Raw genomic sequence first — 26,913 nt, forward strand, 5'->3', positions numbered from 1 at the left:
AGAATGTGAACAAGGTCACACAGCTAGATGGCGGGTTGAAGAAAACAGTGTGCAAATAATGCCTACAAGGTCAACGTATACACTACTACAGCGGTGGATACGGATTACGTAAAATATATTATGGCTGCTTGAAAAAAGTCACTCCGGTGTTTTTTCTGGAGACGGTAATATTATGGATATTTAGACAGAATGTGAACAAGGTCACACAGCTAGATGGCGGGTTGAAGAAAACAGTGTGCAAATAATGCCTACAAGGTCAACGTATACACTACTACAGCGGTGGATACGGATTACGTAAAATATATTATGGCTGCTTGAAAAAAGTCACTCCGGTGTTTTTTCTGGAGACGGTAATATTATGGATATTTAGACAGAATGTGAACAAGGTCACACAGCTAGATGGCGGGTTGAAGAAAACAGTGTGCAAATAATGCCTACAGGGCAAATAATGCCTAAAAGGTCAACTTATACACTACTACAGCGGTAGTAAAATAAAAAAAAGTAAAATAAAAAAAAAATGAATATTAAAAAAAAAAATTAAAGTTGGTGCTGCTGAACTACTAGGAGCAGCAGATTAGCACACCAGTCCCACTCCCCAACACTGCTAGACTAATAGCACTGGGCTCTTATAGTAGTAGTAGTAGTAGTAGTAAAACAACAAAAAAATAAATAAAAGCAGTCCTTACAAGGACTACTGTTATTGCAGCAGTCAGCAGATGAGATCAGAAGCAGGACAGCTGCCCACTGCAGCTACATACAGAGCACTGCAGTAGAAGGTAGATTACTAGCCAGCAAAGCTACCTAAGCTTAAATGTCCCTCAAACCCCTGCAGACTTCTGTCCCTCCAATAACAGAGCAGTATCAAAACGATTACTAGCCAGCAAACTTTCAACTGTCCCTGAAATCACTAACAGGCAGCAGCTCTCTCCCTACACTATCTCTTCAGCACACACAGGCAGAGTGAAAAAACGCTGCAGGGCTTCGGTTTTTATAGGGAAGGGGAGTGGTCCAGGGGAGAGCTTCCTGATTGGCTGCCATGTACCTGCTGGTCTGGGGTGAGAGGGCAAAAAAAAGCGCCAACAATGGCGAACCCAAAATGGCGAACGTCGCGCGATGTTCGCGAACTTCCGGCGAGCGCGAACACCCGATGTTCGCGCGAACAAGTTCGCCGGCGAACAGTTCGCGACATCTCTAATTGGCAGTTTCTTTGTCCTGTCAGCATTTCTTGAACACTGTGAACAGAAACAAAACATGACAGGAAATACATAAATGATTATAGATCAAAATCACCATATCAAATAGGGTCTAAATGGGTATATAGTCCCAGTTCAACATATTCTAGGTCACCAGTAAATTAGTATGGTTTACGTGCATGTGTAAAAATCTGGACACCCCTTTTTATTTCATATGAGTATGACTAAGCTGATCTGATTTAGCACATTTACCTGAGACATATCTCAGATGGCATCGTCCAAGTCTTCTCCTCTAAGTCTTCACTCTTACGATTTAAGGAAGGAACAAATAAGCATTCCAGCTATAACATGTAATAAAAACAGAGGTAGGCATATTATAATTTTTTTTAAATTCATATTACTGTGTTAAACTTACAGAACTTGAAGTGCTTCCTACTATACAATTGTATCCCCGTTAACTTCCTTTAACCTTTAACTTTAATATGAATAATCTGTGGTTTTCGAGAGATAATCAAAAGTTTTGTCAAAAAATACACGTGATTCAAATTTTTTCACGATCTGATCAAGTCTTTTCCCGCACTTATCTTTTGAGTAATGTTTGTAAAGATTCATTCATCTAGGTCATGGTATATCTATAGAAATAAGTCAAATCAACTGGACTTGCTGTGCTTTATCCTTGAAGACATTCAAGGATTCTGGCTTTCTCAATACAGAATAACTTCTTCCTTCGAGAAAATATATCCTCTGGAATGTTGCTCCAATCAGCATAATCTGTTTATCATAATCCACAATGATGTCATTAACACCTAATTTAGGGTACAGACCAAACAAAACACAACAAAGTTTGCCCAGGAGCAGTAACCCATAGCAACCAATCAGCAGGAAGAATTTAATGGTCACATGTTTGAAAGCAAACATCTCATTGGTTGTTATTGGCAAATGTAGGGCCTTTTATTTAATATGGGGGTTTGTTTCCTATTATATTTAATCTCAGCCCCTAATAAATACTGATACATTTCACGTAATGATGTTCCCAGCCAAGTACAGGTTTACATAATTTCAGCATAAAAACATCATACTTAAAAAGATTTATATTTTTGGTAAGGTTGCCACATGAGCATCTTATTTCCTCATTAGGCCCCCCACATGGTCAAATCAGGATGACCCAATCTCCCAAATCAGGATGACCCAGTTTCCCAACCCAATGGTAAGATCAAAATAAGTATTTTCAAACCTGCTCAATAGATATCTGACTGATCCTCTGCCAAATATTTTAATTTGGATTAAAGTGAAAAGTCATCAGCTAAAATCAGACTGTGTATGGCCAGCTCTAATCTTTCCACATACATATTATTTTAGTTACGATTTTATTAATTCTATTATATACACATTTATGTTTCTTTATTTGTAGAGATTCAAACCGTTTATATACTATATGCTTTCCCCAATTAAATACCAAACTAGAATAGTAGGATCAGTCAATTATGTACTTAGTCAGTGAACAGCAGTCAGCCTGGCAGCTGGAGATAAATGTATTTACATCTACATATGCCAAATGCAATTTGAGAGATTAAAATAATCTCAAACGACCATCACCATTTACTAAACCTGCTTTTTCACTGAAGAAAAATGCTTTTGTGTCATTGTAATGTATTTGATTATCCTGCGTTTAGAAGAAATTTTGTCATCTTTCTGCACAAACTGCATTTTTAAGTGATCCCCTACAGAATAACTGGAACTATTATACTACTGAGACTACAAGCAGTAGCAGTTTTACCCAGGCACTACTACTATCTTCAAGCAGCAACTATACTATAACCAGACTCTGTTCCTTTTTCATGAATAGGACCTTTATATTATGTTTAAGTTATGGTTCCCACTTTTGGCCCTTAAACAGGGGTATAAATGCCTAGGGGTCTGAGCACTGACAATGAAATATCTTCTTAAGTTGGCCATATGTGTATAGAGAACAATCTTTCCAGCAATGAATGTTCTTATGAAAGATCATTTATTTGTACCACCAACAAAGACCAAAATTAAACTGATAGGATAGAAACAAAAGAATAGTATTATTGTGATAGTCAGACTCTAAACACACCTACCAATATTAATTACAATTCCTTTTGCTGACCCAAAGCCTGTCGAAAAGACAACCCAACCAACATTCATGGTGCAAATGTATCAGTGGATAACATATGCAAATTAGGGGCAGGGAGGGAAATCGCATGACTTTTTGTCACAAAAGAAGGAAGTAAAAAATGTTTTTGCCTTCCCACCCCTGATTTGCATATGCAAATTAGGGTACGGTATTCGGCCGAATCCAAAATAGTGGATTCGGTGCATCCCTAATGTTTACTCTCCAAAAATATTAAAGGGCCCTTAAGACCATTCATAAATTAAAATATTTTGATTTACATTAACTTCTGAAAAAAATGCACAATATTAAAGTGCAGGCTAACAGTAGACTTGGCTAAATGCATATACAAATCGTAAAATTCTTAGTTGTTGGACCTTTAAGGATCTTCCACACTGGATTTTATAAGATTACATTACTTTAAACTAGAGAGGTACATTTCCTGAAGAAAATGTGAGTGGTGCTTGCCGTGGCAAAACTCAGGCCCAAATCTGATTGGCTGTTGTTGCCCCGCCCCTTTTTTTCCTAATTGTGAACCACAGTCACTCAGTGACTAACATACCAAAGTTTGGGAATGCTGTCATTTAATGTGTAAAAATGGCAGCATTTCTATTTTTTTCTATTGAAAATCAATGAATGAAATTTGATTGGTTGTTGGTGGCTCCGCCCACTTTTTCTAAACTTGAAGTGGAAACCCCCAGCGACCACATTTGTGATATTCAAGGTCCCTGACATCAATACTGAGAGAATGGCAGCCTTCTTAATTTTTCCCATTAAAACCAATCAAAGAAATCTGATTGGTTGGTTTTGGCTCCACCCACTTTTCTTAATTTTAATCCCAGTCCCCCAGTGACCAACTGTGCCAATTTTGAGGAGGCTGCCATTAACCGTCTAAGAGCGGCAGCAGTTTAAAATTTTCCTATTTAATTGAATGGCTGAAATTTGATTGGCTGTTGTAGACTCCGCCCACTTTTTGTAAATTTTGGCCGCAGTCACCCAGTGACCCACGGTGCCAAGTTTGGGAGCTCTGGCTTTATTACTGTGAGAATTACAGCTGTTTACATTTTCTCATTGAAGTCAATAGGGAAAATCTGATTGGTTGTTTGCGGCTCCGCTCACTTTTTTGGGTCCCCAAAATAGGACAGAAAAGTCACAACACCCCATTCCCGAATAAGCTGAACGGTTTGACACCTCATTCATGGGTCTGCGACAAACTAATTATTCGATAAATTCCCCATTATAAGTCAATGGGGCAAATTTGGGGACCTCTCCTGCCCCGGGGGTAAAACTTATACCCTCGTGTGGGGTATCATCTGACACAGGTCGCAAACCTCTTCAAATGTGGTAAATTTAACGTTTCTACAAGATTCCCTCTCTGCGCTAGAATCCGTCAAAAGTTGGCCTCAATGTTAATCTATGGGACTTTTCGGGGTGGTTAATTGCCCCCGCAAGGGGCAATTAACCACCCACCCCTTAGAAAAGTCATACCACCCCATTCCCGATTAAGCCGCACGATTTGACACCTCATTCATGGGTCTAGGACAAACGGTGCGGGACTAGTTACGCGCCAAACTTTCATACGGAAGAAGAATAAAAATAAGTTTGCAAGATAACAGTAGTGATGCTTTGCTTCGCAAGCACCACTAATAACAGTAGTGATGCTTTGCTTCGCAAGCACCACTAATAAGTTTGCAAGATAACAGTAGTGATGCTTTGCTTCGCAAGCACCACTAATAATAATGCAGGACAGTGATCCCAAACCAGTGGCTCGTGAGCAACATGTTGCTCACCAACTCCATGGATGTTGCTCTCAGTGGCCTCAAAGCAGGTGCTTATTTTTGAATGCCTAGCTTGGAGGCAAGTTTTTGTACTGACAAACAGAGTCTCCTGCAGGCTGCCAGTCTGAATGGGGGCTTCCAAATAGCCAATCACAACCCTTATTAGACAGCCCCAGGGAACTTTTTCATTTCTTTTTTGCTCTCCAACTCTTTTTACATTTGAATGTGGCTTGCATTACAAAAAGGTTGGGGTCCCAGGATCTGGCACACTATTTTATAAACCCAAAATTGCATTAAAAATACATATTTACACTAGTGGTTTAGTTGCATATACAATAAATATTACCGTATTCAAAGGCCCTAAAGAATTGCAAAATTAAATACAAAACTGAAAAATCAAGTATACGAGACATTTCAAACCTGGGACCTGATTACTGGAAAATACAATATTTTGGGAAAATGTGTGTTAAAAAAGACTTAATTATCATGAGTAGGTGGTTTGGAGACAGCTTATGAATGTACAGGAAAATATGTCTTTAAAGTTATTTATAGTCAGTGATACCGACATAATCAGTATTAGATTTCATTATACATGCACACACTCAGGTATAGATATGCAATTCTGTTTCCACTGTGAAAGATTTAGGGCCAATAAACAGAATTTTACCCATTATTACATTAAATTACCATCCAGAATTTACTAACCACATGTTACACCAATTGAATTCTGGATACATCTACTGTATATCTACAGAGCACAAATCAATATTTCCTGAAGTAAATGCCTCCCCAAATGTAATATCAGTTATAACCTAAGTTGCATTGAAGAATTCTACAGCCAGGTTATAACAATCATCAGCTGAATGCCGTTAACTGTTCAAATCAGTGGTTAAACACTAAACCAGACAACAACAAAAGAACAAAAACTGTTTTTATAAAAAAAAAGTTTTTGTTCTTTTGTTGTATATATATATATATATATATCCCAAAAAGATTTCTGCTTGGATGTTAAATGCTAAGAAAACTGTGTGGCACCTTTAAAGCCTCCACAACTCCAGGGTATCTTGCCATATCCATATCTTCTCTCTTCCAGAAAACCTCCGGATCAGAAAAACATGATTGTCATGATTTATACATTTACTGTAGATGTTAGCACAGGACTTCTGTTTCCAGGTAATGGACAAAGAACAGATAAAGAAGAGAACAATATCCTTTATTCCTTAAATGGCCAAAAGCAGTGGCATAACTATAGAGGAAGTAAATCCAGTGACCACAGCAGGGCCAGGGAACAGGGGTAGGAGCGGGATGGCGGTGGGTGGGGAGTAGGTGGGGAGTTTAGGGGAACCTGGCACACATTAATTACACCACTGGCCAAACCCCATAGTAGCTTTGTACTTGCCACATTTTAATCTAGTGGACACATGCATGATAAAACTGCTTTGAGGAGTCCACATATGCACACACCAAACATACATATGGTATTAAATTGTATATGCTAAAATAAATATTTTTGAATAAATCTTGGAGATGTCAGTATATCCTCACATTTTGGGGCAGATTTCGAAGTAATGGGAGTTTTTTGATCTCCCATAACTTCGAAATTCGAATAAAAAAAGACCAACGAAAATGTTTTAATTATATTTAATTATATCACTGGACACACTCTAGCTCACTAGCATATTGGACAATAATGTGTAATGTAATTCCAAAAGGGCTTGTTTCAGGACAGAAAACCAGCAGCTGTCCTGAAACAAGCCCTTTTGGAATAAAGGCCTTTTAAGAATATACCTCATGTGTGGTGCTGTCTATTCATCGAATTCGTTTACAGAACAGGTGGAAGTGGCCACTTCAGAGTTGCACCCTCATCTAACATACCCTAAGGGTGAGTGCTGACTTCTAATGTAGATTACAAAGCAACACTTACAAGTATACCAAGGTCTAATAATAAAAAACCCTAATTGGGCAATATTAATAACTAATTTCCTTTTGACGTCTTAACATTCATATACAGAGCTCTGTATTCAGCTGATATAAGAGCTTATTGGTAACTTTTTGCAACATATAGTAGTGGATATAGTAGGCTTTTATATTTTCCTATTCACCAGCAAAGGGTCCATTTTAAATGCATTCATAGTTCACAGGTATGAATGATTATTCATCATCTTCTAAAATGCATTCCATATTCATTTAGTATCAACATAGAAAAAACATTTTGCCACCAATCATCAGATTTCTTTCTAGTTACATTTTGAAATATGAATAAAAGTTTGCTGTTTCAGTTATTAGTTCAAAAACAGGGATTGTTTCAGACCTACTCCTGCCCCTTCTCAAGCCTGCCTTGTAATACAATATAAACATAACTTTTCCTCCTGATGGGGGGCAAACCACACTAGGACCTAGCATATAGGTTACGTGTTTCCAGAAACAGAAGACGGTATTTGCTGCACTATGGGTGGAGCAGTTAAAATTTTTCGAATGGTTAAACATATACTGTAGGTGACTTAGTAATTAGTTAAATGCATTGGTGCCTCAGGCTAAGTCCTGATGCATTTTGGGTTTGGGATAAAGAATTTCCCAACACAAAATGCATTAGGCCTTAGTTCCATACTAAGGCACCAATTCTTTTAACTATTTAAAAACATTTTCTTTTAATTTCTGGTCCCAGAGAAGCAAATAACTTTATTGTTTCTGGATGCAAAACCAGATGGGAACTGCTTGAGATTGGTCTACATCCTGAAGATATATGAAGATCTATTCCCCCAGATGATTGGAATACTAATCCGTAATAAAGAACATCAAAAAGGGTAGAAGGATTCTGGGGGAGACAGGAGACAGAAACATTGAGCTGGCAGACTGAAACCCCAGAGACAGAAACATTAAACTTTGAACTTTTGGGAAAACGGTAAAATATAAAAGATGGAAAGCAACTGAAAAAAGTCTTTGTTTATGGTGAACAATCTGAAAACGACTGAACTGAAAAAAGTGTTTGGAAGGTGAACAACCCCTTTAAAGATGTTGGGGGCCCATACACACAGACAGCTGGAAATCCAATTTAGTCGCAAATGATTAAATTTGACAACCAGGTCAATGCAGAAATGCATAGCTCAAGCCTTCATGATAAAGTCAGGTTGTACAGATTCTTCTCGTTGTTGAAAAGGAGTGTGGAAGAAGTCATATTTTATAAAGAGAAAATATGGAGAGAATACAAGGACTTGGATCACATAAAAGTCAATAACCGCTATAGTTATGGCACAGACAGGGATAGTGGCTTGAAAACAGTTACCTAGTACATAGGTATACTAATTGATAATTCCTATATTTTGATTCTTTGTTTTCCCCTGGAAATAGTTGTTGGGACAAAATTACCAAAACATTCATTGTACCATTTAAAAAGTGAATTCAATCCATAGACCTAAGATCCTGTCTACATCACTTAATTATTCTGGCCCCATAAAAGTTAAGCAGAGTGATTAATTTATATCAAAGGCAAGGAATAACTGTCCACAACAATTAAAAAAACAAAGTTGCACAAATAAAGGTCATGGGTGTTTTGACCATTGTGACTCGAGCAAATGTTTTCATTAATTTATATTATGAGAGGTGAGATGGAGAATTGTAATCCAAAAGCCTCATGTGATATAGTTGCCCTACAATGTGTAAAAATCTAAAAAAAAATCTAAAAACCTATTATAATTATAAACAGAAAACCTTTCAATACTAATTAGAAGTACAAAGAATTACTTTAAATGTATAGCATTGTATACACTTCCTTTTTCAACATGAGGTAAATAATTAGATTACCATTACACAACACCCTACATTAACCCTTTGTTGAAACTTTTTTGTTCCTCACTTTAAGTACGAAATGTTTTTTGCATTGAGAGTACCAGTCAGCTTTGCACCTCAAATCACCGATAATGCTCAATGTAATATGCATCTAAAGTTAATTTTATTCACTTGGGTGCCATAAGACAATTTTAAACCTTTTGAAATGTTCACAAATAATATATAGGGCTAGTTTGAATTGCACCAATGCAGCTGCCCATTATAACCAGTCAAGGTTACTGAGTAACTGCACTGGTTCAGTTTAGCAATTGTGTTAGTAAATTAGCCCCTTTAACTTTGATAACAGTTTTCTTCACACAACAAATTTGTAAGCTGAAAAAAATAAACACAATCAAATGTTAACTTGTATGTATGTTCCACTGATACAATGTATGTAGCAGAAATCATTTGCCACTATTTCTCGCAATGCTTTGCACACTTGTATTGTTTTAGCGCCACAGCTGTAGTACATTAGCAAATTACTGACAGAGGATGCTGGGAGCTAGGCCATTAACCTCATCAGGAAGCTGCTGATTCTGCTGATGAGTGAACACGCATGTAATTACAAAGGATTTGTTTTTCCAGCACACCTTTTTTCTACAGAAGCTTTCTCTATGGCCACGAATTATGTTTTAAGAGGAGTCTCATATGTTTATATTCTTGGATCAGCTCTAATTTTAAATGATAATCTTTCAAAGCTCTACAAATAGCTGTTGATTCTTAATTAGGCAGGACTAGAAAAATCATTAAATTCGGGTTTGGTAATCGGATACATCAAAGTCATTATGCAAAACACATGTGGGCAATAGTAAGTACTTGTTTTTTTACTGCTTAATTAGGTTCCCTCTAAGGAGTGCGCTTTTTGAGGATCACACACAACAAATTGATTTTTTTTTATACGCACATAGCCGGGAAGGAATTAGAGGGAACATTAGTTACATAGTTACATAGTTAAATTGGGTTGAAAAAAGACAAAGTCCATCAAGTTCAACCCCTCCAAATGAAAACCCAGCATCCATAAATACACCCCTCGCTACTTTTAATTAAATTCTATATACCCATACCTATACTAACTATAGAGCTTAGTATCACAATAGCCTTTGATATTATGTCTGTCCAAAAAATCATCCAAGCCATTCTTAAAGGCATTAACAGAATCAGCCATCACAACATCACCCGGCAGTGCATTCCACAACCTCACTGTCCTGACTGTGAAGAACCCTCTACGTTGCTTCAAATGAAACATTGGTTTAATTGTATTATTTTCTGAGTATATATAAGGATCTGTTATCTATAAACCCATTACCCAGAAAGCTCCAAATTACAAAAAGGCCCTGTACCATAGATGATCCAAACTAAGATAGAATTAATCCTTATTGGAAACAAATCCAGTCTATTAGGTTTATTTAATGTTTACATGATCTGAATGTAGACTTAAGGTATGGAGATCCAAAATTCGGAAATCCGGAAATCCCCAGGCCCCAAGCATTCTGGATAACAGGTCCCATACCTGTAAGCAGGCCTACTTTTGTGGCGATGCCACAAAAGTCCCGGCCTAGGGCGGCAAAAAGTGAGCGGCGGCATGCCGCCCAGTCGCTTTCTGTGGAGCACTGGGGATGTGCAGCTCCCCAGTGCTCCTGCGTTTGCGAGGTGGGTACTGTGCCAACGCTAGGACCGCGCAGCCCAGAAACTATAGGGCTGCGCGAAAAAGGGGCGTGGCCTAGGGGAGCGTGATATGGGAATCCGGCCCTGCCTGTAAGACCCTACCATGTACACATCTGCATCCAATCATCGATCTATGTGCTTCTGCATGCTCTTGACTCTGATCCAACTGAACTACAGAAGAACTGAGGAATGTTGTATATGCCTTAGGCTGGTGGCACATGTTGTATTTTCACCTCCAATGTAAATAAAGCACTGGGCAAAGCAGAATAGCCTGGGCACCCCTGTCCTTAGGCTAAAATGATTGCATGGATGCAGATTGTAAGCCGAGTTGATCCAAGATTTGAAACGTGCAATACAAGACCTAACATTTTAGATACCATATTCTGCACAATTCTTATTTCCCAAGGCTACAATATTCTTATTTTACAAATGTTTTTTCTTCTAAGCTATTGGTTTTAACAATATAGTGATGCTTCCTCTAATGGGAGCAACCTTTGGAACAACTGGTTTTAACCATGTATAATATTCATCTTTCCCCGGCGTTTTCACCCCTTTTCCAGGCGACCTATATAACCGTGTGTTCTACCTTCCTTGGACAGGAACGTAGCAGCTACTTTAACTATCATTTATTTTTGGGTAACCAGAAGGTCCGCACTCTCAGGACTTCATAATATTTATTATAAATGACTAACGTTTCGGCTAGGCAGTAACGTAACTTGGTGGGGGCAGGCCCTGGTGCGAGCCGTGCAGACGGGCCCGCCCCCACCCTCGTGTGCGCGATTTTTCTGTGCCACTGCAGCCGACTCCAGCCGGCTGCAGCGCGCACGATCTTGCGGGGGTGCGGGCCCTGGCCCATTTGCACCCCCTGCTCCCGCGGTAGTTACGCCCCTGCGGCTAGGTCCCAAGCCTTTCCCTAGCCGAAACGTTAGTCATTTATAATAAATATTATGATTTTTATAAGTCCTGAGAGTGCGGACCTTCTTGTAGTAGTTATGGATAATTTATTGGCACTGCACCCAGGCAAATTTAAGTAACTTTATCGAGAGTGCTGGCAACCCTTGGACTTATATATATATATGTTATTGCATTATATGCACCATTTATTCCCTAGGACCTGCTTAAAGGAATTGTTCAGTGTAAAAATTAGGCAGTGCAAAATTAAAAATGTTTCTAATAAAGTTAGTTAGCCAAAAATGTAATTTATAAAGGCTGGAGTCACTGAATGTCAAACATAATAGCCAGAACACACTTTGCTTTGCAGCTCTCTTGGTTTCCACTGGTTGGTTACCAGGGAGTAACTAATCAGTGACTTTAGGGGGGGGCACATGGGCCATAACTGTTGTTTTTGAATCTGAGTTGCATGCTAAGGAACAATTGCAAACTCACTTAACAGTTTTGTCCCATCTGGTCCCCCTTCAAGTCGCTGACTAACTCAGAGTTAGAGAGCTGAAAAGCAGGAAGTTGTGTTCTGTTATGTTAGACATCCAGTCACTCCAGCCTTTAGACATTACCTTTTTGGCTAACTACATTTAGATTTTAACATTTTTCATTTTGCACAGCTATTTATCCAGTTTTTATTTTTACACTGAACTGTTCCTTTAAATCTGTCCAGTACAATTATCCACAGCAATGGTGATTTTTAAATCTATATTAATCACAACAATAAAAAATATATTTTTAAATATATAGTAACGGCATCATGCATATGACCATAAACTAGATATACTATTATCGGTGATTTGACATAAGTAAATATTTTAAAAAAGCTGGGTCTCCACGTCACAGCCTATTCCAAGCACGTAAATGCCTAACTCACAAGTGGAAAAATGTAGATCCCCCAACCCACCCGATGTGGATGGAACAAATGCTTCACTATATTAACTGTATGTCTTACCTATACACTAAAAGAAAATCCTCTAGCAGATTTGAGAAGGTTTGGGGATCGTGGCCAACCCCTTAGGCACAGTGAACGGAAAGGACTATTGTTATGTATACTTGTTATTGGACACTGTCAATACCCATATTTGAAATACCTTTTTACCTATGCAAAAGCTAACATACCATCATATTGTTGTTTTCCAGACAATGTTGTTTTTTCTGTTTTTCTTTTTATTACCATAATGTATAATTCATGTACAACTGGGATAAAGATGTATTGGGATATGTCAATAGATACAATGTCAATTAACCTATATATATTGCACTCTCAGAAGTACGTCATACCTATTATTTTTTCAATAATAGGTATGATGTTATGATGTTAGAAAAAAAAAAAAAGCTGGGTCTCCACAGATATATGCTAAGGTTTCACTTGGTGATTTTGCTGAGGCTGCCCAGTGTGTGTGATAACTAAACCCTTTGGAGAAAGGCACATTATTTTTTTCTGTGATAATTGCTTGTGAACACTGTTATCTGGATCTTCCCTCAAGATAAAATTAAATCTGTGAAATTTTAAACCACTAGTGTTGTTAACTGTGGTGGACATATACTCACAATAAGCTATACCAGGGCTGTCCAACTGGCGGCCCACGACCACCCCTTGTGTGGCACCCACATCAAAGTCTGCCTGATGTGTCTTCTTACCATGTGTAAGATTTAAAAGGTATCAGTACAGAGATAAACTGGCCCTGCATTGTTTAAACCTCAAATTCAGACTGTAATCCCCTGTATTGTTCACACTTGTAACATCTCTATTGTTCACACTTGTAACACCTCTATTATTCACACCCTACTGTTCGCACTTGAGACCCAGACTGAAACTGACCTTACCCGTTCACACTCATACAAACTGCTGCAGGGGCACCAGCAATGTGTCACTGTATGTAGTACATCTTAGAGTGATCCTGATAGATTTCCCTGTCTCCTCCTCTGTTTTGGCTTCCATATGCCCCTGTGTGTGCCATACTATGCCTGCCCTATGCTCCTGCGTGTGCCATACTCTGCCTTCCCTATGCTCCTGCGTCTGCCATACTCTGCCTTCCCTATGCTCCCTGTGTGTGCCCTGCTCTGCCTGTGGAACATAAGCATATTTTTTCTGGGAATTTATCATTTGAAAATTATTGTTAGGGGCCCCTATGGTGTTAAATAATGTGCTGGGGGAGCTGTGTTATCCACAGGGTCGACTTAATAAACACGTAAGGGGCTAGTCCCCTACTTGAATTGCACTTGTGTGCCGGTACCTGTTTTCTTCGTTCCCGCTGTTTTGCGGAAGTGCCAACTTCCTAGGGTCCGAGCACCAGGTCAAGTACTCTATAGGGCTTGGGTGTGCACGTGAGTGTGTATGCTTATCCACAGGGGACAGTGGCTGAACTACAGGGGAGCAGTGGGTGCAATTGTACCATGGCCTGCACCCCCTGCAAGTTAGCTGGCCGTTCGCGAGAGTGAAAAAACTATGAAAAACCCACTTCCAGAGGTGGGTGGGCAGGTGGGCGGGCCCGGCTGCATGATCTGCAACCAGGCCCGCCACCCCATAGTTATGTTACTGACAGGGGAGGAGGAGGCATATGGATTTAAGGGTATGTCTCAATATGACTTTACATTTTTCACATTTGAGTGAGAAGTGATATCTCTGCAATGAGCAGAAATCACTTGGATTTTTTGGTTACCACAATTAATGTGGACACGGTCTTGTGGTAACATGGGTGTTGTTTAAAAAAAAAAAGGAATTGGCTAACACTGGGTTCCATTATTGGCCCTCCACATGTAGGCCAGAAAAATTCCGGCCCTTGGTACCACAGAAGTTGGACAGCACTGAGCTATACCATCAAGAGTGAACTGGAAGAGCTCAGCTGCTTAACTGGCCTACTGAACCCCCAACACTTAGGGCAGAGACACACGTGAAGATTCGGGGAGATTAGTCACCCAGCGATAAAACGGCTCTTCTTTGGACGACTAATCTCCCTGCAATGACTTCCCATCGGCTATAATCTAAATCGCCAGCAGGATGGTACTCGGTGCGCTTCGTTTTCTGAAGTCGTCCGAAGTTTCCTTGTGAGGCAACTTGGGGCAACTTCGGAAAACGAAGCACTCCGAGTGTCATCTCGCCGGCGGTTTAGATTCTAGCAGGCGGGAAGGCAGTTCAGGGAGATTAGTCACTGAAGAAGAGACGATTTGAAATAGAAATATCGTTCCATTGTCGCTGCGTCTATCCGACACGACACAACTGACGGATGCGACTGCTGCACGTTGTGTCTTCATCTGACAGTCGTGTCGTGTCTGATGCACATAGCAACAAGGTCCGTCATTTCTATTGAGACTGGGGGACACAGCCGAAAATCTGGTAACTCCATAAAAATTAGAAGGGTCGGCAGCTCTGTAGTTTCTCCAGTGATGACACAATTTAACAGATCACTAAGGGGCAGATTTATCAAGGTCAAAACTGTCAGATTAGACTAGGGAGTTATTCAAATTCGATTGAAGTTTTTTGAAAGATTCTAATTAGATTTATCATACTCTGGCCCTTTAAGAACTAGAATTAGACTATTAGCCACCTAAAACCTGCTTTCTGTCCAGGGATCAATTTGGAGTTGTTTGCAGCCTTCCTGACATTCGAGTTTTTTCGGAGAATAAACTTGAATCGAGTTTTAAAAGTTCAAATCTAATTCGATTTAAATTCGATTAGAGTTTTCACGTCAATTTATCTCATCCAAATTTAAAAAAATTGTTTTTATTAATAAATTTCTATGGGAGTATAGGGGAGTTTTGAAAAACTCATGAATTTGAAATTCGACCTTTGATAAATGCGCCTCTAAATATTTGAATAAAATTACTACACGGCTTTATATCTACTTGAGATTAGCTTACTATAGTGTTAACATTGTGGCATTTGGCTTTTTTCATACACCTATATAACTATACCCCAGAATGTTAAAACATGTTGTTTTTCTGCATATTACAGAACCAAATGAGATAGTGCTGCTGGGGAAATGTGTATTTAACATAACACCTTTGAAAAAATATGCACCTATCCAGTGAGAACTGATGTATATTTAAGATGGCTATGTGATATTGCAAAAAGACCAAATCAGCAGAAGCTGATACATCATTCATAAATGTTCTATTTTGCTTTTGAACTATGAAATGTAAGGTCAGAGCTCAATGGTATGTACGCTCTTTCACTATTCTTATACACTCCTCTGAATTAGAAGCATCACTAGCAGAAATTGACTACACATCAAACAAAACTATATTATGTTAACAAAGGCACCAACTGTGTCTGAAAAAGCCCCATGGTGCATTGTATACAGCTTTAGGGCAAAAGCATATTGGAGGTCTATTTATCAAAAATCGAATTAATGAATTTTAGAGCTTTAATTAATTCAAATGAACTAGAAATTTAACCAAACCAAAAAACTAGATAGAATAAAACCTTAAAAGAAAAAAGGTATTTTATAATATGTTTTGATTATTCAAATTGACTTGTTTTAGCTCAAAAACTGTGCAAATTCAAACTTTGATAAATCAGCCCCTAAAAGTTTTGTCACCCTTGGGAGACTTTGTTTTGCCATGCAGACAAATAGGGATTGTCACATTTCACTTCAATGTTTACATGTTACAGCTGTGCTTGAAAATTTGTGACCTCTTATGAATGTAATATTTCTACATAAATATGACTTAAAACATGATGTTAGCACTAGATAATAACAACCCAATTAAACAAATTAAACATAATGTTATTGAGGAAAATTATCCAAAACTACATGTGTGGGGCAAGAGTATATGATCCTTGGCCTCCCCCACCCAAACTGTATCATTTGTACTGCATATATCCTCTCTGTTCACCATCACATCTTCATAAAACTAACTGCAGCTTTCACCCAACAGCCATTTCCCCTCATCATCAGTGATGTTTACATCAGAAAACAGTATATGCGTGCTGTAAAGTTCATGCAACAAAGAATGCTGGCTTACACAGGCAGACCAACAATGCCATCTGGTCATTGGCTGCTAGACTGGAGGGCATGTTTAGTATTCTGAGTTGAGAAGAACTGAGCATGCTCAGTAGCCAACAGCCAAAGTAAATACCCAAGGGAGGGGGCCAAGTGGGTTAGAGGAGAAGAAGAAATCCTAAGTGATTTAGTGGGTGCTGCAGCATTATTATTAACCTTTGAAAACCAGTGTGGCACGTAATTAAAGATTTCAAAGAGGCTGTTCACTGATTGTTTTTTTTGGTGGGAGTTTATATGTCCTTTAAAAATAGTGTAATACTTATACAGAAATAGAATAAGGTTTGAATCTCCAAAAACTGGCAGACCACTTTTTAGAGCTGGAAACTCACAACATCTTTAAGAAAATGTGAAACAATGACTTTGGGCAAACATAAGTCAACACTAATCTGCTACTTCCTATCTAAATGTGATTTACAAAGGAGAGATGGGTCGGTGTATTGTGTTGGAAGATTTTATAAAGTTACCTCAGATTTCTAGGTTCCGGGCCTTGTGCGCTTATATCAGTTATCAGTTAAAGCAAGGAGATACAGTCCCACTGTATAATGCTCCGTGAATGATATTAGTAGAAATGGATAACACTGATACAATCAGTTTAGCATTATGGTAGTGTAACGAAAGCCCACATTACAATTTAAAAGGATGTCAAAAGTACCAAACAGTTCGGTTTTTTAAGGCCTGTTCTCGACGGGTCTGAACTTTCTGTTCGGTTTTCAACCTTATGAAACCCGAACAATAATCTGGCCAATACTGTACATGAAAAGCATTTAAATACTAAGATACTCACCTTTCTTATTATTACAGATACAAAAAAAAAACAAATCAATCAAAAATAAGTGGTTTTTTTTCTAAATTAACATTGCTGTATTTTAGAGCATTATGGATAACAGATTTCTGTATAAAAGATCTCATACATGTAATTAAAGGATTGTGCTTAATCATCAAGCAGAATATAGATAGAGATAGGGTTGTTACCTGTGTGGTTTTGAACTATGCATTAACACTTTAAAACATTATGAAAACTGAATAGAAATCCAGCTAGTTGCATCTAAGTGATGCAATAACCTTGCCCTGGTGTCATAATTCCACCAACATCATTGTGCCCACCTCTGATGTCATCAGCCTGTTCCTACATCACTACCCCACCCCCAATGTTATCTGCCCCTCCCCCTTGTGTTTGGGTTTAGCCATCAGCAAAGGTGGCAACCCTAGTCAAAAGTCAACTTGGCGTTTTGCAACTAGGGTTGCCACCTTTTCTAAAATTCTTTACCGGCTGGTGGGGGGCGGGGACACAAAGGGGCGGGCTGTGATGTCAAAATGGTCAAAAGGGTCGGGCCGCGCCACGGACACTTCAAGATGCAAAAGAAAAGTTAAGTTCCAGGGGATTGGGGGCAGGCCGAGGAGTCTTTTTAAGAGTATTGCGAATTTACCGGCAGCTACATTGCCGGAAAATTTGTAATACCGGCCCCGGCCTTAGCAGGTATTTTACCGGCTAGGCCGGTAAAATACCAGCCGGGTGGCAACCCTATTTGCAACTTGTATTCAGGGCATGGAAAATGTTTTCAGTTGGAACAAGAAATAGTATCACGTTAATTCAGAAGTTGCAGGTGAAAAGAACTCTGGGGAGCTTGTCTACGCAACCAGGAAACACAGAGCTAATAGAGCATACAGCAATGCAGCAGCAGCAGGCTGCACAGAAGGTAGTACCAAGGAGAGTAGAACAACAGGCAGGGCAACTGATACTCTATGAGGCGCTTAAGAATTCGCAAGAGTATGCGCAGTTGTTAACCTCTTTATCAGTTACCTCCGAGAAATACTCAGGCTGGCTACAAGCTTGAGTCCTATCTGGTCTACCCCCAGAAACCTCAGTGTGGCACAGCCATATTTCTGCCCTCCCAGAGAAGTGTGGAGCGCCAGAGCAATTGAGTGCATAGCATGCAGCAGAAAGAAAGGACAAAGCACCTGCTAATAGCAACACAATAGCTCACCTCTGTTAGCATCACATGAAAGACACTGGTCACGCAGCTTTCTGAGGCTGGGGTCACATCTGTCTCTGCCTTCCGAGCTGGAAGATGCTGCTGCTGCTTCTGTAGGTGGTGGTGGTGGGGAAGCGGTGCCCTGTGTGCTGCAGAGACACAGACATGTAGGCGGTGCAGAGTGTTCCGGCAGCTATTGGAGAGATGCAGCAGTCTTATTACTGCCCAAACAGTGCGTGTATATGTGTGTGTGGGGATTGTATTGTCTGGGAACGTGCTGAATCCTCCCCCTGCTGCTGCTGCTCTGCTGTGGAGATAGTGCTTGTGCCCAGTGGTGTAACTACAGGGCCGCCATCAGGGGGGGACAGGGGGGACTGTTGTCCCGGGCCCGGATGTTTTGGGGAGTTAAGGGGGGCCCGGCCGTGCTGCACTTACTTGCACAGCCGGCCCCCTGCATCCGAGCTCCGATGACTTCTTCTAGTGTTCTGATTCGCCAGTGAAATGTAAGTCCCGGTAAAGCCACATGCTAATTGGTTTGGAGAAGTTTGAACCTCCCCTCTACTTTATCCAATCACCATGCACCTTTACCGGGACTTACATTTCACTGGCGAATCAGAGCACAAGAAACTGAAGATACCGGCATCTGAACTCCCTGGCTATGTACGGTACGTGCAGTTTTTTTTTTCTTTTAACTTGTGGGAGCCCATACCAATTGTTTTTTTAAATGTGTGGGGGCCCTTTGCTAGTTTTTTTTTTAAGATGTGTGGGGGCCCTGGCTAATAGTTTTTTTAAAAAATGTGTGGGGGCCCTGGCTAATTGTTTTTTTTTTTTAAATGTGTGGGGGCCCAGGCTAATTGTTTTTTTTTTTTAAATGTGTGGGGGCCTTTTGCTATTTTTTTTTTTTTTTTAAGATGTGTGGGGGCCCTGACTAATTGGTTTTTTTTTTTGTAAAAAATGTGTGGGGGCCCTGGCTAATTGTTTTTTTGTTTTTTTTTAAATGTGTGGGGGCCCTTTGCTATTTTGTTTGTTTTTTTTAAGATGCGTGGGGGCCCTGGCTAATAGTTTTTTTTAAAAAAAAATGTGTGGGGGCCCTGGCTAATTGTTTTTTATTTTTTAAAGATGCGTGGGGGCCTTGGCTAATTGTTTTTTATTTTTTAAAGATGCGTGGGGGCCCTGGCTAATTGTTTTTTTTTTTTATGTGTGGGGCCCTGGCCACCAATGTTTTTTTTCTTTAACCACCACCTGACCACCAAAACTTGTAGGAGGGGTCTGGGCACCAAAGTTATTTTTTTAACTTGTAGGGGGGCACTTCATGTTTTAATGCCTGTGTCATGTGTGGCCTTCATACTGAGGGAGGGGTGGCGAGGGGGGGGCCCAGAAAATTTTGTTGTGCGGGGCCCCGTGATTTCTGATGGCAGCCCTGTGTAACTAGATACAGTCATGGTTGTCCACATATAGGGGCAAGGGGGGGCACTGCCCCCCCTCCTCTGGACTTGTATTTCCTGCCTATCTTGCCCATGTGCCCGGGACCCTGAGGGAGAAAGCACTTACCCCGTCACACGATCATCAGTGTCAGACTGGGACACCAGGGGCACACCCAAAAACCTTAGACCAGGGGCCCACTCTCGGTACTATTATTCTTCCTCTCCTCGCTCAACCGCTATTCTCCTAGTCTATTTTCTTTACATAATATAATACTATCATCTATCATTCCATCTATTTAGTCTTTTTGTTCTCATAGAAATAAAGAATGACCATGAAATAGGCCAAATGTTTAGAAGCATGAGGGCCCACTGGTATCTCCTGGTATCCCTGTAGGCCAGTCGACACTGACTCTAGGTAATTACACCTGGTGAAAACATTTTTATTATCATACCTCCTTTGTCTTTTTGTTGTCTGTGAAAATGTTATGTGCTGCTCAGACACATATGACTTCAAGTATTTATAAAACATAAATGATACACTTTGTCCCAACTCACTGCAATGTTGCTTCATTCAGTAATTGCTTAGACATCCCACTATGCTGCACAATAAAAACGGCCTAGATAGTATCTCAAAAATTAGTATATTTCTTTTTTTTTTTTTAAAGGTATTGTGTTGAGTTACAAACATGAAGTATAACGTGCAGCACTTTTGAGTAGTTAGGGGCCCCTGAAATGGTGCATTTTGGTGAAGAGAAATAGTACAGGTATCTCATTCCAGTGCTCTGACATACATACAATAGGCTTAACTTGTTCGAAAGTGTAGCCACATTAACAATAGATATCACTTGCAAACAGAGATCAGAGCTAATGTACTATTCCATGTTCTGAAATAAATAAAACAAGCAGTGTTGTTGGTTCCCTTTACTACTCGTAAAGATTTCATGATATTGAATATTTTAAGGTACTAACATTTAATTTCAGATAATTTGTTTCTCTCCTAGGGTTGTATTTAAGTCTGATGCCACCCTAGGCACCTGACCTAAACACGCCCCCTACACTGTGCGCATGACATCACTTCCGCCAACCAATTGCCTGCATGATCCCTTTATCTGTAATACCCTCATTCATACTGTATGTCTAAACTGCTGGTCTTGCTGTCATTTAACCACCCACAGTCTCGTTATCTCTGTTGCTTTATCAGCTTTTTACAGAGGGAATTGTGTAATGCACTTTTATCTTATATAACCTTCCTCCATACAGTACAGCTAGCTATGTTCAACCCTGTGTTCATTCCAGGAGTCTGATTCTCAACATCTGTTTCATAAAACCTCTATAGATTATACCTTCTTACACTAATAAATGGCTTGGAAGTGTCAAGTCTATATAAATATCCCACCTAATCCAGCTGCAACCCGGTATAATTTGCCTTTGTTATCATCTACTGAAGAGGCTAAATTAGTAGATTCCTTCCTAATTCCAGGGAATTCTAGACAACTAAGGTAAAAGAGCACGAGATGATGATTCTAAAACATAATTTGGTTGCAGATCTGCATGTAACTGGTTTTCTCTCTAAATATTCAATTTCCATGACTTCCTTAAACCAACAGAGACCATCAGGACCCTTCCAAACTGTGGGGCCGGCCCTTTTCCACAGGCCCAAAGGGAAGAGTTGTCCAAAGGCCAGTTAGGGTGAGATTTGGGAAGGATGTTTATTGTCTCTCAGTATTACATAGGTTCCTATAAGTCCTATGGAGGATAGTAGGACTGACACAGCAGTTATATGTTGTTTCAGTTTCATTGTTAGGAACCAAGGAGAAACACAACCAATGTGACCATTCCCTGCTCTATAAGAGCCTTATTCTAACTTCTTTCCCTCCCCCTCTATATGTTATCCCTGGCAAATCCCTATCCCAATACCCACAATAAAGATACACACAATGACTTTGTGGTTAATCTGTGTAATCCACAGCTTTATTAATAATTCTACAAACTGCGTTTTTGATCGCAAGGAAGGCAAAAAACCTCTGAAAAGCAAATTTCCTTCACTTGAGAAAAAAATTCCTTCCTGACCCCTTAAAGGTGATCGGATTTGCTCCCACGATCAATGCGCCACATTGAATCAAGGGAAGCTGAGGGCGGGGGGAATATGGTAAGGTAAGGGACTGCGGTAAAAGGATGAGAAAGAGAAGGGAATATGGCAGCATAAACATGGGCACATTTAAGCCGCACGCTGGATGCTGCATTCCTTTCCATTCCATTGGACCCCGGCAGCCTGCAGACCCCAGCATTTGCAGTCTGAGGGATGGAATAAAAAGGAATGCAGGGTCTACCAAGTGGCTTAAAGGAGTTCCTGTGTATAACACCATATTTTGGATAAAGGGGAGGAATCACTGGTGGAACTACGGTGGCTGAAAGCACCGCTGGTGAAAGTGCAGTGGATGAAAGGGGGGCATCACTGGTGGAATTGACATGCCCCCTACTTACTGCTGTTTCCTGAGGATGTGGTGCCTAGACTGAGGTGCATCAGTATTTGGTACAGAGGAAACTGCTGGTGGTGCTGGTATCATGTGCCATTTGTAAATTGTTCCGAGGACCATCTGTAAAACCAAACAAGATAACTCAGACTATGTATTTTATTAACCTTAGCAAGTGATATCCCTGTAAAATCCTTATACGGGTATGGGACCTGTTATCCAGAATGCTTGGGACCTGGGGGTTTCTGGATAACGGATTTTTCTGTAATTTGGATCTTCATACCTCAAGTCTACTAGAAAATCATGTAAACATTAAATAAACCCAATAGGATCGTTTTGCTTCCAATAACTATATCTTATTTTGAATCAAGTACATGAAACTGTTTTATTATTATAGAGGAAAAGGAAATCATTTTTAAAAAATTGGATTAGTTGAATAAAATGAAGTCTATGGGAGATGGACTTTCCGTAATTTGGAGCTTCTTGTATAATAGGTTTCCGGATAACAGATCCCACACCTATAATATTTAGGAGCACATTAAGCACAAATCAGGTGATTAAGCAAAATTAAATGATTGACCAAGTATGGGAACGAAAAGGATGGAGTATATACTGCACCTGAATATCTCTCATTGTTCTTAATCAGTATGGCCTTGTTGATCTTCTCTAGGTCTTTGTAGAGGTGTTTCAGGTGGGCCTTGATGTATCTGTAGTCCTGCCAGAACTCGTTCTTAAGATGTAATTTCCACCATTTTGTAATCTTCACACAGTCCTTGGCCATCCACAGATTGTAGAGTGCAAACCTGATGTCATTGGTGATCTTGTCCCTGATGCACTCGAGATAAGGGCCGGCGAGTGGATCCTCAAAATCCCTGATCTCAAAGATGTCCAGATCAGGTGAGATCCACCGTGAGTGCTAGAAAAATGTAAGAAGCAAGAAAACATTGAGGTTAGGGCACACACTTTGCTAAACCCTGTCAAATTTCTGTTTCATTGTATTTACAAAGAAGATATGCCGTGTTTAGCATTGTGTTAGCCCTTGGATACTTTTCTCAGCAATCAGAATATAAAATGAGGAAATTAGCTGTGAGCACCTTTACCTTTTCATAGCGCAACTGGTAGCAAAGCCTGCTACTTGCACTCATGCCCATCTTTGATGTTCCTGTAATATAAAATAGAGATTTGGGAAGGTTAGAGTTAACATAAAGATGTAAGACCCCCAAATAAACACAATAAAGAGCAGAGGTAAAAACAGCAGCATATTTACACCTTATTTAATAAGAACCCTTTTTCATTCAGAAACTATGGTTTTAAATGGTTCCAATTAAAAACAAATGCTTACTTATGTATATAGAATGCATACATGGCCCTGGATGGGAAAATGCAGGACCCTTACCTTCCTCCAAATAACCCACAATAGGTTGGGCAAGTTGTTATTCTGCTCCTGATGAAAGTTGATAGTCTTTAAAAAGACTTTTGTGTTTATTCTTTATCTCCTTCTGCTCCTGGGAATCGCTGAGAATCACTAGGAATCGTAGAGAATCACTAGGAATCACTCGTATTTCACTTTATGGGGAGAGAAAGAGAGAGAAGAGATTGTGAACTGAACCCTCTCTGCCATATATATCTGTATATACTGGATTTCCCTTAATAGCTCAATACTGCGCTACTGGATATGGTTGTGCCTTATAAATAACCAGTAACACCAATCAGCAGCAACTTTAATAGAATGAAGGAGCTGATTGGGAGAGACAGAATTTTTTGGTGCAATCAAGGGCCCTAGACACCCCTGCTAACCAAGGTTGGGTCCTGGTGACACAATGCACAAACTTATAGTTAAACGAACACTTGGAATCACTCTCATTCATTTCCATGCCAATTGCTTTCACCTGGGCTCAATTATATTGAATTTAGAAATGAACAGGAGTGATCATTTGGGAGTGAGCATTTGGTTGGCCATACACTGAACTGGAAATCACATGGGGACAAAACATCCCAAATCCCCCTCTGTGCCATTACTGTAAAGCTGTATGTTACTGGTAGGGTGTTATAGGGGCAGAAGACACTGGTTCCCATTAGAGGCCCAGGTGAGTAATGGGCCCACTGGGGCTTTTCATAACCAGTCAAGCTCTGATTAGTGCCCCTGCACCCATAACACAAGGCACCCTAATTCTAGGCATGTAACTATTGTTCTGGTTTGTGCTACTTGTCTTTCTTCTCAGGTCCTACATTACCCATCATCTACTCTAATGCTGAGGCCATTAGGATGAGTGATGAGTGGGACAGTTGGCCAATGGCAGTTGGAAAATGGCAGTTGACATTAACAGCTAAAGAGTAGCAGAGTAAATGGTCTAACACTTCAAAAGCTGTAACAAGTAAACAAGAAACACCAAACACACTATATTTTATAACTACAAGTCAGCCACAGGGGTTGCTGGGAATTGTAGTTAAGGCACAGCTAGATAAGCACAGGTTTAGAGTCAGAGGGACAGCAAGTTCTCATGTTGTCTCTCTCCCCTTAGCAATGGCACACAGGCAGATTTTGTGTACTTTGGCAAACATAAGTTTTAGTAGTTTGGGAAGGGGCAGGGCTGCCACTAGAAACCATTTTCAAGGTCCCATCATTGATTGGTAGAACTGTAGTGTAGATGTGGAACAGATCCAAAGCGGCAGTCAAACTGCAAAAAATCCGTTTATTGGGGAGTGTACAACATGTTTCGGGGCGAGCCCTTTATCAAACGGATTTTTTGCAGTTTGACTGCCGCTTTGGATCTGTTCCACGTCTACACTACAGTTCTACATATTGATTTGGGTTATCGGACACAGGATACCCGTGGACAGGTCTGATCTAAGCATGTGGTGAGCTCCTTTCATACTAAATTGTCCATCATTGATTGGGTTCCTTGTAGTTGTACCCCTTTGTACCCCCTGATGGCTTATCACCAAAAATGACCCCCCCCCCCTTTTCCAATAAAATTGGAAAAGATAGAACTGGAAAGGCAAACTGATATCTCCAATGGACAATTTCATGACAAGCACCTTCCCAGATCTTCCCAGACAATTACAATAGCAGGCAATTGTGGGGCAATTTTGGGAGCTTTGGACTGGGATTTAAAAATGGCCCTGGCATTTGAGACACGCAGAGGCCCTCACAGCAGCCCAATAAATAGTATCTGTCTATTACAGCACCCCCTTTGGCATTTGCCAGAACCTACAGATTGCCATGTCCGGGCCTTGCTGTAGTCCCCAAACTACTATAAATCATGGAAACTATCCCCTTGTATCATTGACTTTATGCCCCCCCCATAAAGTCTGCTCCACTTACCTCTGAATCCAGAAATGAAATACCTGTCACTTGTGCCTGAGCCGTTAAGTCACCTTCTCTGGCAGCTTTCAGCCAATCAGTGCTGAGCTGGGAGTGATGTCATCCTATAAGGGAGTAACTAAAACACAAAATTTCAGAAGTGAAAACTTTGACTGTTTAAGGGCACCTCTGCAACATATTAAGTGGGAAATGCTTTTCACAGGGTTAAACACGGAACAAAAATGGTAAGTTTTTAAAATGCTGCTTAATAAATATACATGTCAGTATATTCCCCTTGTAAGCAAGGAATGACGTTGCAAAGAAAAACCTTTTTGGTTCAATAGAAGTGTTGGTGTTGAGGTGGGTAAGAAAAGACGTGCTTTTAAGGCTTTCAAGTTAGCTGGGACAGCCAAATCATTTATAAGGTACAAGGAGGCCAATAAATCATGCAAAAAAGCTATAAGGCAAGCTAAAATTGATATGAAAAAGGATATTGCAGCAAGCAGTAAAAAGAATCCAAAATTATTTTTTAAATAAATATGTTAATAGTAATATGTTAATAGTAAAAAAATGAAGCAGGAAGGAGTGAGACCTTTAGCTTCAGAGGGGGGTCAGCTGGTTGATGAAAACAAATTAAAAGCGCAGATTCTGAATTCATATTTTTTGTCTGTCTACACAAATGAGGAACTAGTTATTGAAGGTTTTCTTCTTAATAGTCCCAATTCTAGTAATACAACTAATGATGCATGGTTCGCACATGAGGAAATTCAAAAGAGACTAGAACATGTTAAGATAAACAAAGTTCTGGGGCCAGATGGTATTCATCCCAGGGTACTTAGCGAGTTTAGCTCTGTGATTGCCAAACCTCTTTACTTAATTTTTCAGGATTAATTTAGGTCTGGCATAGCGCAGAGAGACTGGCAAATTGCTAATGTTGTGCCTCTATTCAAAAAAGGATCCCGTTCTCAGCCTCAAAATTATAGGCCAGTTAGTCTAACGTCAGTAGTAGGAAAGCTTTTTGAAGGGTTATTAAAGGATAACATACTGGACTTTATAGCAAATCATAATACTATGAGTGTATGCCAGCATGGTTTTATGCGTAATAGATCTTGCCAGACTAATTTAATTTCTTTTTATGAGAAGGTAAGCAGGGACCTCGATTCTGGGATGGCAGTGGATGTGATTTACTTAGACT

At 39.9% G+C, this 26,913-nt stretch overlaps 2 long non-coding RNA genes across 2 annotated transcripts; both read right to left on the bottom strand.

Moving 5' to 3' along the window:
* Positions 1-1,194: 1,194 nt before the first annotated feature.
* LOC121393099 lies at positions 1,195-18,877 on the bottom strand. The gene is made up of 3 exons (XR_005961583.1): positions 18,529-18,877; positions 1,446-1,534; positions 1,195-1,232 (listed from the first exon to the last, which is right to left on the bottom strand). It is a non-coding gene; the product is annotated as an uncharacterized LOC121393099 (long non-coding RNA).
* Positions 18,878-23,489: 4,612 nt separating this feature from the next.
* Positions 23,490-25,853, bottom strand: LOC108717560. Its single transcript, XR_001935862.2, has 3 exons — positions 25,740-25,853; positions 23,811-23,980; positions 23,490-23,576 (listed from the first exon to the last, which is right to left on the bottom strand). It is a non-coding gene; the product is annotated as an uncharacterized LOC108717560 (long non-coding RNA).
* Positions 25,854-26,913: the final 1,060 nt, after the last annotated feature.

Source organism: Xenopus laevis, chromosome 5S (genome assembly GCF_017654675.1).
Source record: "Xenopus laevis strain J_2021 chromosome 5S, Xenopus_laevis_v10.1, whole genome shotgun sequence".
Lineage (NCBI taxonomy): Eukaryota > Metazoa > Chordata > Amphibia > Anura > Pipidae > Xenopus > Xenopus laevis.